Source organism: Coregonus clupeaformis, chromosome 1, assembly GCF_020615455.1.
Source record: "Coregonus clupeaformis isolate EN_2021a chromosome 1, ASM2061545v1, whole genome shotgun sequence".
In the NCBI taxonomy this organism is placed as follows: Eukaryota; Metazoa; Chordata; class Actinopteri; order Salmoniformes; family Salmonidae; genus Coregonus; species Coregonus clupeaformis.
In genome coordinates this window covers 65387823-65402113 of record NC_059192.1, presented here as the reverse complement: position 1 = coordinate 65402113, position 14291 = coordinate 65387823, and positions in this window count along the sequence as shown.

The following is a 14291-nucleotide window of genomic DNA, read 5'->3' as shown; positions in this document are numbered from 1 at the left end:
TGAATGGAACAAGGCGTTCATCAACTGTAACATGAGGACTGGGATTGTACAGTAACGGTAGAATTTCCACCCATTTATCCCATACATCTCTGATTGCAGCTAGTTTGTCTCTTTCACGTCGACCGGTCTGGTATCACGGTTATCAAAGCGAATCACCCGAGAAATTATGTGGAATTCTTGTAGAGACATTGTTGCCCGAAATATTGGCCTTCCATTCTCTTCATTCCACAGGCTGGCCGTTGCTTCTCCGTTTGACCGGTAGACTCCAGCTAATATGAGCAATCCAATGTATGCATGCAAGTCAATCCGATCCAGTGGCTTCCAGTTCTCTTGAAACACACGGCTCCCCTCCAAGTTGGTCATGTCCAGAACAATCTTCTCTATTGCTTGGGGTAAAAAGAGCTCAAAAGCTGATTGTATGTCATGGACTCGAGTGACAGCAAATCGTGTAGGTCCTGGAACCATTTTTATTACATTGGAAGCTGAGAGTCTACCTTGACCTCGTTGTGGTGACGGTGACCATTCAATATGACCATCTTTAGACTTCCATGTCTTCTCTTCTCTTGATGATGCTTGTTGCATGCTCTGTCTCTCATCTGATGTAGGGGATGGTACGGCAGACTCCTCCTCTGAATCCTCTTCAATGAAGACAAAATCTGGATCATCAACAGCATTGTCCTCTATCTCTGAAATATCCTCTGTCTCTGAAACCTCTTCTTCTTTTTCACTGTCACAGTCCAGAATTTGTGATAAGACTTCATTGATTGAAAATCTTTTGGAGCTCATTTTTGAGTGTCTGTGTCAGGGACCTGCTGCTCTCACACTGAGGAGAAGCTTGGGAAAGCCCCTTTTAACCCAAACACAATTCTAAAAGTGCAACCAGGACCAGTCAAAACAAAATAAATCAAAGACACTTTTTTGTTTTGCACCTGTGCAAATATATATACACATGAAAGCCTCCGGGTCAAAATGACCCACAACATCATGTTTGTATACAAAATGTACACAGACATTCCACAACACATCAGTGTGTCCACATTTTGCAGTTAGGTTCATGACCCTAAATGAGGAAAAGTCATGTAATTTCATGGCGAAAAAGAGTGGTTAACTAGTATTTTAGACAACGCAAAAGTGGAAACGGGTCAAATTGACCCACAACATAATAGGAGGGTTAAATGGAACCATGTTGTTTTCTTTTTTTAACAGTGCCTATAAAATTAGATCTGTCTCGTCAAAGTCACAGAGTCGCCCAATCTCCGCTCTCAGACAACAACAGTATGGTTGTATCCCAAATGGCGCCCTATTCCCTATGTAGTGCACTACTGTTGACCAGAGCCTTATGGACCCTGGTCAAAAGTAGTGCAGTAATTTAACCATGAGGAAATAGGGTGCCATTTGAGACACATTGTATACTTTGTCTTTGTCATTCCCAAGGGCAGACAGATAGACCCTTGGCCAGGGTGGGCTGAGCAGCATTCTCTAGGCTGGTAGGTGTAGCAGCTCCTGTGGTGCTGGTGCTGGACAGAGGCACAGCTGCTCTCCTCCAGAGCCCTGGGGATTTTACAGGATTCCGGGTCCATCTCTAGTCCATTTGGGTTTCAGTTAGCCTAGTGGTGAAGAGCGTTGGGCCAGTAACCGAAAGGGCACTGGTTTGAATCCCCGGGCCGACTGTAGAGGTCATGTAGTCTCTGGAAGAAAGTATTTACAGGTACATTAAAGGGATACTGTGAGATTCTGGATGTTTTTCGACTTTATATAGAGTTTATATAGAGAATATAGTTTATATAGAGAATATAGTTTATATAGAGAATATAGTTTATTTAGAGAATATAGTTTATATAGAGAATATAGTTTATTTAGAGAATATAGTTTATATAGAGTGTATATAGAGAATAATGTTGATATAGAGTTTAAATAGAGAATAATGTTTATATAGAGTTAATATAGAGAATAATGTTTAGATAGAGTTTATAAAGAGAATGTAGTTTAAGTAGAGTTTATATAGAAAATTATATTTATATAGAGTTTATATAAAGAATATAGTTATATGGAGAATATAGTTTATATAGAGTTTATATAGAGTTTATATAGAGAATGTATTTTATATAGAGAATATTGTTTATATAGAGAATATAGTTTATATAGAGTTTATATAGAGAATATAGTTTATATAGAGTTTATATAGAGAATATAGTTTATATAGAGTTTATATAGAGAATATAGTTTATACAGAGTTTATATAGAGAATATAGTTTATATAGAGTTTATATAGAGAATATAGTTTATATAGAGTTTAAATAGAGAATATAGTTTATATAGAGTTTATATAGAGAATATAGTTTATATAGAGTTTATATAGAGAATATAGTTTATATAGAGAATATAGTTTATATAGAGAATATAGTTTATATAGAGAATATAGTTTATTTAGAGAATATAGTTTATATAGAGAATATAGTTTATTTAGAGAATATAGTTTATATAGAGTTTAAATAGAGAATAATGTTTATATAGAGTTAATATAGAGAATAATGTTTAGATAGAGTTTATAAAGAGAATGTAGTTTAAGTAGAGTTTATATAGAAAATTATATTTATATAGAGTTTATATAAAGAATATAGTTATATGGAGAATATAGTTTATATAGAGTTTATATAGAGTTTATATAGAGAATGTATTTTATATAGAGAATATTGTTTATATAGAGAATATAGTTTATATAGAGTTTATATAGAGAATATAGTTTATATAGAGTTTATATAGAGAATATAGTTTATATAGAGTTTATATAGAGAATATAGTTTATACAGAGTTTATATAGAGAATATAGTTTATATAGAGTTTATATAGAGAATATAGTTTATATAGAGTTTAAATAGAGAATATAGTTTATATAGAGTTTATATAGAGAATATAGTTTATATAGAGTTTATATAGAGAATATAGTTTATATAGAGTTTATATAGAGAATATAGTTTATATAGAGTTTATATAGAGAATATAGTTTATATAGAGTTTCAACTAAAAGTTTCTTTGATATTCAAATACAGGTCTCAGAAAAACATAATATTTGAAAGTATTTTGAATACCTCTCAGAAATCCTAATAATATTTAAAGGTAAAATATTGATGAAGAACCAAAAACTATAACAGTTAATTTGAATTAGTCTAAATATATGATCATAATCACATGGTTTAGAGGGCTCTCTGATATAAATCTTAATATAGCTTATGGCGCAGAATTAAACACACGAGGGACATGGAATCACCTCAGCATTAGAGTAGATCCCTTCTGCAGCTTCAAAATGACTGACAAAATATATGTTCTTATTGAGTGACATAAGTTAATACAGCAACATTTGACATCAAGTTCTTCTACGTGTATTAACTTAACCTTTTCAGTGGCACGTTGAAAGAGTCATACAGTAGTTGAGCGTCACAACGTATTTATACTTCTCTGTACAAAGTATCATTGGTTACCTGGTTTTACTTGATCATGTACACCTGGGGCAATGGACATTCAGGAGAATGGACATTTACAGACTGTCACATACTGTATGTTGGAATGGTATAGGAGCTTGTGTGTGCTCTATTCATTCTATTTCTATCTTCAACATGCAGTTCCAGATGCAGCCCTGCCATTAGTTGAAGGTAGGCAATCCAATAGTTTCAGAAAAGTAGTCACTTCCTGAGATCTGTATTCAAACAGTTTTAAAAAGTAGTCATGTTTTGGGATGTGTATTCCAATAGTTGTTGTCACCTCCAAAGTAACTATTTGTTCCCCTGAAAACAAAATTGGTGACTTTACCAAAGCAGAGTTAAAACTCTAGTTATCCCAGGTATGGTATGAAGGAAGTTACAGGTAGTTTTACGAGCCAATGCTAACTAGCATTAGCGCAATGACTGGAAGTCTACAGCTGCTTACCACTACCCCAACCCTCTACAGCTGCTTACCACTACCCCTAACCCTCTACAGCTGCTTACCACTACCCCCTACCCTCTACAGCTGCTTACCACCACCCCAACCCTCTACAGCTGCTTACCCCTACCCCTAACCCTCTACAGCTGCATACCCCTACCCCCAACCCTCTACAGCTGCTTACCACCACCCCCAACCCTCTACAGCTGCTTACCCCTACCCCAACCCTCTACAGCTGCTTACCACCACCCTAACCCCCTACAGCTGCTTACCCCTACCCCCAACCCTCTACAGCTGCTTACCCCTACCCCCAACCCTCTACAGCTGCTTACCACTACCCCCAACCCTCTACAGCTGCTTACCCCTACCCCAACCCTCTACAGCTGCTTACCCCTACCCCCAACCCTCTACAGCTGCTTACCACCACCCCTAACCCTCTACAGCTGCTTACCACCACCCCAACCCTCTACAGCTGCTTACCCCTACCCCAACCCTCTACAGCTGCTTACCACTACCCCAACCCTCTACAGCTGCTTACCCCTACCCCTAACCCTCTACAGCTGCTTACCCCTACCCCTAACCCTCTACAGCTGCTTACCCCTACCCCCAACCCTCTACAGCTGCTTACCACTACCCTAACCCTCTACAGCTGCTTACCACTACCCCCAACCCTCTAAAGCTGCTTACCACTACCCCCAACCCTCTACAGCTGCTTACCCCTACCCCCAACCCTCTACAGCTGCTTACCACCACCCTAACCCTCTACAGCTGCTTACCCCTACCCCCAACCCTCTACAGCTGCTTACCACTACCCCCAACCCTCTACAGCTGCTTACCACTACCCCTAACCCTCTACAGCTGCTTACCACCACCCCTAACCCTCTACAGCTGCTTACCCCTACCCCCAACCCTCTACAGCTGCTTACCCCTACCCCCAACCCTCTACAGCTGCTTACCCCTACCCCCAACCCTCTACAGCTGCTTACCACTACCCCCAACCCTCTACAGCTGCTTACCCCTACCCCCAACCCTCTACAGCTGCTTACCACTACCCCAACCCTCTACAGCTGCTTACCCCTACCCCCAACCCTCTACAGCTGCTTACCACCACCCCTAACCCTCTACAGCTGCTTACCCCTACCCCCAACCCTCTACAGCTGCTTACCACTACCCCAACCCTCTACAGCTGCTTACCCCTACCCCCAACCCTCTACAGCTGCTTACCCCTACCCCAACCCTCTACAGCTGCTTACCACTACCCCAACCCTCTACAGCTGCTTACCACCACCCCCAACCCTCTACAGCTGCTTACCACCACCCTAACCCCTACAGCTGCTTACCCCTACCCCCAACCCTCTATAGCTGCTTACCCCTACCCCCAACCCTCTACAGCTGCTTACCACTACCCCCAACCCTCTACAGCTGCTTACCCCCTACCCCAACCTCTACAGCTGCTTACCCCTACCCCCAACCCTCTACAGCTGCTTACCCCTACCCCCAACCCTCTAGCTAGCCTATAGCCTGCATGTGGAACACCCCGGGTAAGGCACATTCACCCTGTTACACGTGCATCCTAAAGGGCAGCAGCTGGTTATGAGATGGATATGAGAGAGAGTGATAGATCATCGTCAAGTTAGCTGCTAAGATATCCATGCCATCCTGGAGTTTGAAGACTGTGACTGGCAGTCAGCATGTAGCTTGGAATACACAAACACAACATGAGTATTAGAGGATGAGCTAGTTAGTTATGTCTTGTCATCTAATCAACGATGCTAAACGCTGGCTGTAGCACGCTGGCTGTAGCTAACGCTGGCTGTAGCTAACGCTGGCTGTAAGCTAACAAAGAACTGACATTGAGTTTGTTTCAGGGTGGCAGCATAGAATTGGGAGATTCCAAAGGGTACAAGGCAAAGCATTAGCACACACGCTCGCATATACACACACAGTCAAAGGTCAACTATGCACTGCAAAGTGTGTGTGTGTCTGTTTGCGTGTGTCCTGACAAAGTATAGGATGTTTCTCCAATATATTATCAAAGCTTCTCAACCGTTTCTCATGTGTTTATGCTACCCACTCACTCTTTCACTCATCTGTAGAAACCTGTTTATTTTCCCTCCGCAATGTTCTGATTAATATAATTAATCAGAGGAGTTGAGAGATCCCTGTGTCTAAGTGAGCTAATGTTTGGTTCAATGTTCTGATTAATATAATTAATCAGAGGAGTTGAGAGATCCCTGTGTCTAAGTGACCTAATGTTTGGTTCAATGTTGTCACGATCGCCTATGAAATACGACCAAAGCGCAGCGTTGCGAGTGAACATGATGACTTTATTTACTTAAAGCAACCACGAAGAAAACAACAAATGACGATCCGTGAAGTTCTATACTGAATACTACTAACAGCAACAAAGAAACAATAACCCACCACACAAAGTGAACTCACACAGTATAAATATGGCTCCCAATCAGAGATAACGAGCCGACAGCTGACACTCGTTACCTCCGATTGGGAGTCATACGACTAATCAAGAACAATTAACCAAACATAGAAAATGCACAACCAGAAATCCCCCAACATAGAAATACACCCAAACAATGAAACTAAACAACCCTGGCTCAAATATCAAGGTCCGTGGAGCCAGAGTGTCACAAATGTTCTGATTAATATAATTCATGACAGAAGTTGAGAGATCCCCTGTGTCTAAGTGCAGCCAGGTCACCCAAGATACAAGTCAGTATTCGACGTCCATCCATGTCTTGAGGACGTCGGGAGATGAGCCACATCATCACATCACATCGTCTCAATGTACTCAATTCATGTATTTTTTTTTCGTCATGGTGACAGGTCTACAGGTGCAACCTTAGATGACCAGCCTATGTACAATACAGTAATGAACGTTTACATTAAGTGGTTTGTAAGGATGGTTAATTAATACTGCAGAAAAAAATTGTTGTTTCCATGTAATTTGATCAAGAAAAATATTTAATTTGATGTGGACGTTTTGAGTCTTTGCACATAACTTTTTGATGTAAATGTTTGAGGACAGTTTTTTTTCTTTCTGGATCCCATTAGAATGATTATCGCAGAGAAAGGGACAGGTCAACAACTCTTACAATTCCAACTATTGAATCCTGTTCTTTAATTATACATCTACTTCTTTTGGGGTCCTCCCGAGTGGCGCAGCGGTCTAAGGGTTCGATCCCAGGCTGTGTCACAGCCAGCTGTGACCGGGAGACCCATGAGGCGGCGCACAATTGGCCCAGCGTCGTCCGGGTTAGGGGAGGGTTTGGCCGGCCGGGATGTCCTTGTCCCATCGTGTTCTAGCGACGCCTGTGGCGGGCCCGGGCGCACGCACGCTGACATGGTCGCCAGTTGTACGGTGTTTCCTCTGACACAACCTGGCTTCCAGGTGAAGCAAACAGTGCGTCTTGGCACGGTCGTGTTTTGGAGGACAGATGGCTCTCGACCTTCGCCTCTCCCGAGTCCGTACGGAAGTTGCAGCGATGGGACAAGACTGTAACAACCAATTGGGTAAAAAAATATATATACTTTTTTTGGCAAACCAGGGATGCTGAAAGAATCGTTTTGCCTGCGGTATAGACGTCTATACAGTCCGCCAATACAGGACTGGTAAAGGACCAGTGCACTACTTTTGTTCAGATTTTTCCGGTGGCTATGATTACAGCTGTGAGTCTTTCTGGGTAAGTCTTTAAGAGCTTTCCACACCTGGATTGTACAACATTTGCCCATTATTATTTTCAGAATTGTCAAATTTGGTTGTTGACCATTGCTAGACAAACATTTTCAGGTCTTGCCATAGATTTTCATGTAAATTTAAGTCAAAACTGTAACTCGGCCACTCAGGAAAATCCACTGTCTTCTTGGTAAGCAACTCCAGTGTAGATTTGGCCTTGTGTTTTAGGTTATTGTCCTGCTGAAAGGCAAATTCATCTCCCAGTGTTTGGTGGAAAGCAGACTGAACCAGGTTGCACTCTAGGATTTTGCCTGTGCTAACGATTACAAACTCTTTAAGCACATTTTTACACTTGAACTTATTTAGGCTTGCCATAACAAAGGGGTTGAATACTTATTGACTCAAGACATTTCAGCTTTTCATTCAATTCATTTGTAAAAATGTCAAAAAACATAATTCTACTTTGACATTATGGGGTATTGTGTGTAGGCCAGTGACAAAAACATCTCAATTTAATCCATTTTAAATCCCACTCTCTCTTTCTCTCCTCATATCCCCCTCTCTCTTTCTCTCCTCATATCTCTCTCTCTCTTTCTCTCCTCATATCCCCCTCTCTCTTTCTCTCCTCATATCTCTCTCTCTCTTTCTCTCCCCCTCTCTCTTTCTCTCCCCCTCTCTCTTTCTCTCCCCCTCTCTCTTTCTCTCCCCATACCCCCCTCTCTCTTTCTCTCCCTCTCTCTTCCTCTCCCCATATTTCCCTCTCTCTTCTCTCCCCCCTCTCTTTCTCTCCCCCTCTCTCTTTCTCTCCCCCTCTCTCTTTCTCTCCCCCCTTCTCTTTCTCTCCCTCTCTCTTTCTCTCCACTTTCTCTTTCTCTCCCCTCTCTCTTTCTCTCCCCTCTCTCTTTCTCTCCACATATCCCCCCTCTCTTTCTCACCCCCCTTTCTCTCCCCCTCTCTCTTTCTCTCCTCATATTCCCTCTCTCTTTCTCTCTCCATATCCCCTTTCTCTTTCTTTCCCCATATTCCCCTCTCTCTTCTCTCCTCATATCTCTCTCCCCCTCTCTTTCTCTCTCCATATCCCCTTTCTCTTTCTCTCCCCCTCTCTCTCTCTCTCCATATCCCCCTTTCTCTTTCTCTCCCCCTCTCTCTCTCTCTCTCCATATCCCCTCTCTCTCTTTCTTTCCCCATATCCCTCTCTCTTTCTCTCCCTCTCTCTCTTTCTCTCCACTTTCTCTTTCTCTCCCTCTCTCTTTCTCTCCCCCTCTCTCTTTCTCTCCACATATCCCCCTCTCTCTTTCTCACCCCTTTCTCTCCCCCCTCTCTCTTTCTCTCTCCTCATATTCCCCTTTCTCTTTCTCTCCTCATATTCCCCTCTCTCTTTCTCTCTCCATATCCCCCTCTCTCTTTCTCTCCTCATATCTCTCTCTCCCCCTCTCTCTTTCTCTAAGCACATTTTTACACTTGAACTTATTTAGGCTTGCCATAACAAAGGGGTTGAATACTTATTGACTCAAGACATTTCAGCTTTTCATTCAATTCATTTGTAAAAATGTCAAAAAACATAATTCTACTTTGACATTATGGGGTATTGTGTGTAGGCCAGTGACAAAAACATCTCAATTTAATCCATTTTAAATCCCACTCTCTCTTTCTCTCCTCATATCCCGCTCTCTCTTTCTCTCCTCATATCTCTCTCTCTCTTTCTCTCCTCATATCCCCCTCTCTCTCCCCTCTCTCTTTCTCCCCTCATATACCCTCTCTCTTTCTCTCCCCCTCTCTCTTTCCTCTCCCCCTCTCTTTCTCTCCCCATATCCCCTCTCTCTTTCTCTCCCTCTCTCTCTCTCCCCATATTTCCTCTCTCTTTCTCTCCCCCTCTCTTTCTCTCCCCCTCTCTCTTTCTCTCCCCCTCTCTCTTTCTCTCCCCCTTTCTCTTTCTCTCCCCTCTCTCTTTCTCTCCACTTTCTCTTTCTCTCCCCTCTCTCTTTCTCTCCCCCTCTCTCTTTCTCTCCACATATCCCCCTCTCTCTTTCTCACCCCCTTTCTCTCCCCCTCTCTCTTTCTCTCCTCATATTCCCCTCTCTCTTTCTCTCTCCATATCCCCCTTTCTCTTTCTTTCCCCATATTCCCCTCTCTCTTTCTCTCCTCATATATCTCTCTCCCCCTCTCTCTTTCTCTCTCCATATCCCCCTTTCTCTTTCTCTCCCCCTCTCTCTCTCTCTCTCCATATCCCCCTTTCTCTTTCTCCTCTCTCTCTCTCTCCATATCCCCCTCTCGCTTTTTTCCCCATATCCCCCTCTCTCTTTCTCTCCCCTCTCTCTTTCTCTCCACTTTCTCTTTCTCTCCCCTCTCTCTTTCTCTCCCCCTCTCTCTTTCTCTCCACATATCCCCCTCTCTCTTTCTCACCCCCTTTCTCTCCCCCTCTCTCTTTCTCTCCTCATATTCCCCTTTCTCTTTCTCTCCTCATATTCCCCTCTCTCTTTCTCTCTCCATATCCCCCTCTCTCTTTCTCTCCTCATATCTCTCTCTCCCCCTCTCTCTTTCTCTAAGCACATTTTTACACTTGAACTTATTTAGGCTTGCCATAACAAAGGGGTTGAATACTTATTGACTCAAGACATTTCAGCTTTTCATTCAATTCATTTGTAAAAATGTCAAAAAAACATAATTCTACTTTGACATTATGGGTATTGTGTGTAGGCCAGTGACAAAAACATCTCAATTTAATCCATTTTAAATCCCACTCTCTCTTTCTCTCCTCATATCCCGCTCTCTCTTTCTCTCCTCATATCTCTCTCTCTCTCTCTTTCTCTCCTCATATCTCTCTCTCTCTTTCTCTCCTCATATCCCCCTCTCTCTTTCTCTCCTCATATCTCTCTCTCTCTTTCTCTCCTCATATCTCTCTCTCTCTTTCTCTCCTCATATCCCCCTCTCTCTTTCTCTCCTCATATCCCTCTCTCTCTCTCTCTTTCTCTCCCCCTCTCTCTTTCTCTCCCCCTCTCTCTTTCTCTCCCCCTCTCTCTTTCTCTCCCCTCTCTCTTTCTCTCACCATATTCCCCTCTCTCTTTCTCTCCCCCTCTCTCTTTCTCTCTTCATATACCCATCTCTCTTTCTCTCCCCATATCCCCCCTCTCTCTTTCTCCCCTCATATACCCCTCTCTCTTTCTCTCCCTCTCTCTTCCTCTCCCCATATTTCCCTCTTACTTTCTCTCCCCCTCTCTTTCTCTCCCCCTCTCTCTTTCTCTCCCCCTTTCTCTTTCTCTCCCCTCTCTCTTTCTCTCCACTTTCTCTTTCTCTCCCTCTCTCTTTCTCTCCCCCTCTCTTTCTCTCCATATCCCCTCTCTCTTTCTCACCCCCTTTCTCTCCCCTCTCTCTTTCTCTCTCCTCATTCCCCTCTCTCTTTCTTTCCCCCTCTCTCTTTCTTTCCTCATATTCCCCTCTCTCTTTCTCTCTCCATATCCCCCTTTCTCTTTCTCTCCCCCTCTCTCTATCTCTCCCCATATTCAACTCTCTCTTTCTCTCTCCATATTCCCCTCTCTCTTTCTTTCCCCCTCTCTCTTTCTCTCCTCATATTCCCCTCTCTCTTTCTCTCTCCATATCCCCCTTTCTCTTTCTCTCCCCCTCTCTCTATCTCTCCCCATATTCCCCTCTCTCTTTCTCTCTCCATATTCCCCTCTCTCTTTCTCTCTCCATATTCCCCTCTCTATATATCTCCCCATATCCCCCTCTCTATTTTTCTGTGTACATTTTTGTCAGTTTGACCTGGTTTGTGTGAGTGTGTGTATTTGTTCTGTATGTGAGTTTGCTGTGAATGCATTGACATTTACCTTTACCGTCACGTCTGCTAACACTTCCTTAGGCCTTTCTGAGCCTAATGCTAATGCTCACATTGTGGTCTTGGGCCAGGGTATGCTCACACTGTGATCTTGGGCCAGGGTACACTCACACTGTGATCTTGGGCCAGGGTATGCTCAAACTTAGGCCCAACTAATGCTGTGATTTCCCTCACTGTCTTCCCCTCTTTCATTGTATTCCTCCCCTCCTCTTATTCTGTCTATTCCAGGTCTTCTCATTCTACCTCAGTAGCAGTATAATGGATGTCTTTCTCACTGTCTCTCAACCTCTTCCATGTTACTCTTCCCTGCCTGCCTTATTCCTCTTCCATGTTACTCTTCCCTGCCTGCCTTATTCCTCTTCCATGTTACTCTTCCCTGCCTGCCTTATTCCTCTTCTATGTTACTCTTCCCTGCCTGCCTTATTCCTCTTCCATGTTACTCTTCCCTGCCTGCCTTATTCCTCTTCCATGTTACTCTTCCCTGTCTGCCTTATTCCTCTTCTAGGTTACTCTTCCCTGTCTGCCTTATTCCTCTTCTATGTTACTCTTCCCTGTCTGCCTTATTCCTCTTCCATGTTACTCGTCCCTGCCTGCCTTATTCCTCTTCCATGTTACTCTTCCCTGCCTGCCTCATTCCTCTTCCATTTTACTCTTCCCTGTCTACCTTATTCCTCTTCCATGTTACTCTTCCCTAACTGCCTCATTCCTCTTCCATGTTACTCTTCCCTGTCTACCTTATTCCTCTTCTATGTTACTCTTCCCTGCCTGCCTTATTCCTCTTCCATGTTACTCTTCCCTGTCTGCCTTATTCCTCTTCTATGTTACTCGTCCCTGCCTGCCTTATTCCTCTTCCATGTTACTCGTCCCTGCCTGCCTTATTCCTCTTCCATGTTACTCTTCCCTGCCTGCTTCATTCCTCTTCCATGTTACTCTTCCCTGTCTACCTTATTCCTCTTCCATGTTACTCTTCCCTGCCTGCCTCATTCCTCTTCCATGTTACTCTTCCCTGTCTACCTTATTCCTCTTCCATGTTACTCTTCCCTGCCTGCCTTATTCCTCTTCCATGTTACTCTTCCCTGCCTGCCTCATTCCTCTTTCATGTTACTCTTCCCTGTCTACCTTATTCCTCTTCTATGTTACTCTTCCCTGCCTGCCTTATTCCTCTTCCATGTTACTCTTCCCTGCCTGCCTTATTCCTCTTCCATGTTACTCTTTCCTGCCAGCCTTATTCCTCTTCCATGTTACTCTTCCCTGTCTACCTTATTCCTCTTCTATGTTACTTTTCCCTGCCTGCCTTATTCCTCTTCCATGTTACTCTTCCCTGCCTGCGTTATTCCTCTTCCATGTTACTCTTCCCTGTCTGCCTTATTCCTCTTCCATGTTACTCTTCCCTGTCTACCTTATTCCTCTTCTATGTTACTCTTCCCTGCCTGCCTTATTCCTCTTCCATGTTACTCTTCCCTGCCTGCGTTATTCCTCTTCCATGTTACTCTTCCCTGTCTACCTTATTCCTCTGCCATGTTACTCTTCCCTGCCTGCCTTATTCCTCTTCCATGTTACTCTTCCCTGTCTACCTTATTCCTCTGCCATGTTACTCTTCCCTGTCTACCTTATTCCTCTGCCATGTTACTCTTCCCTGCCTGCCTTATTCCTCTTCCATGTTACCTCTTCCCTGTCTACCTTATTCCTCTTCCATATTACTCTTGCCTGTCTACCTTATTCCTCTTCCATGTTACTCTTCCCTGCCTGCCTTATTCCTCTTCCATGTGACTCTTCCCTGCCTGCCTTATTCCTCTTCCATGTTACTCTTCCCTGTCTACCTTATTCCTCTTCCATGTTACTCTTCCCTGTCTACCTTATTCCTCTTCTATGTTACTCTTCCCTGCCTGCCTTATTCCTCTTCCATGTTACTCTTTCTTGCCTACATTATTCCTCTTCCATGTTACTCTTCCCTGCCTACCTTATTCCTCTTCCATGTTACTCTTCCCTGTCTGCATTATTCCTCTTCCATGTTACTCTTCCCTGCCTACCTTATTCCTCTTCCATGTTACTCTTCCCTGCCTACATTATTCCTCTTCCATGTTACTCTTCCCTGCCTACCTTGTTCCTCTTCCATGTTACTCTTCCCTGTCTACCTTATTCCTCTTCCATGTTACTCTTCCCTGCCTACATTATTCCCCTTCCATGTTACTCTTCCCTGTCTACCTTATTCCTCTTCCATGTTACTCTTCCCTGTCTGCCTTATTCCTCTTCCATGTTACTCTTCCCTGCCTGCCTTATTCCTCTTCTATGTTACTCTTCCATGTTACTCTTCCCTGTCTACCGTATTCCTCTTCCATGTTACTCTTCCCTGCCTGCCTTATTCCTCTTCCATGTTACTCTTCCCGGCCTGCCTTATTCCTCTTCCATGTTACTCTTCCCTGTCTGCCTTATTCCTCTTCCATGTTACTCTTCCCTGTCTGCCTTATTCCTTTCCATATTCCTCTGTAAGGCAGGTGTACTGTACCTGAACTGGTCATCTTTCTACTGGTTACCTGGCTGGTTGACTTTCCCATTGAACTGGTCATCTTTCTACTGGTTACCTGACAGGTTCACTTTCCCATTGAACTGGTCATCTTTCTTCTCCAATCCGCAGTACATAAAACAATATAGAGTTATGATAGATATCCATTTTTTTGAGACATGATATGTAGTATTTTTATATTTTCGTTTTTACTTTCATATGAATTCGAAATTCCTTTTTAGAAGATTTCTCACAAAAACAAGCGTATCTCTGTGAGCACCAAGTGTATACCAAGCTTTTTACATTATTTTTATAGGCTGTGTTAGGTTACATTATTACTGTGT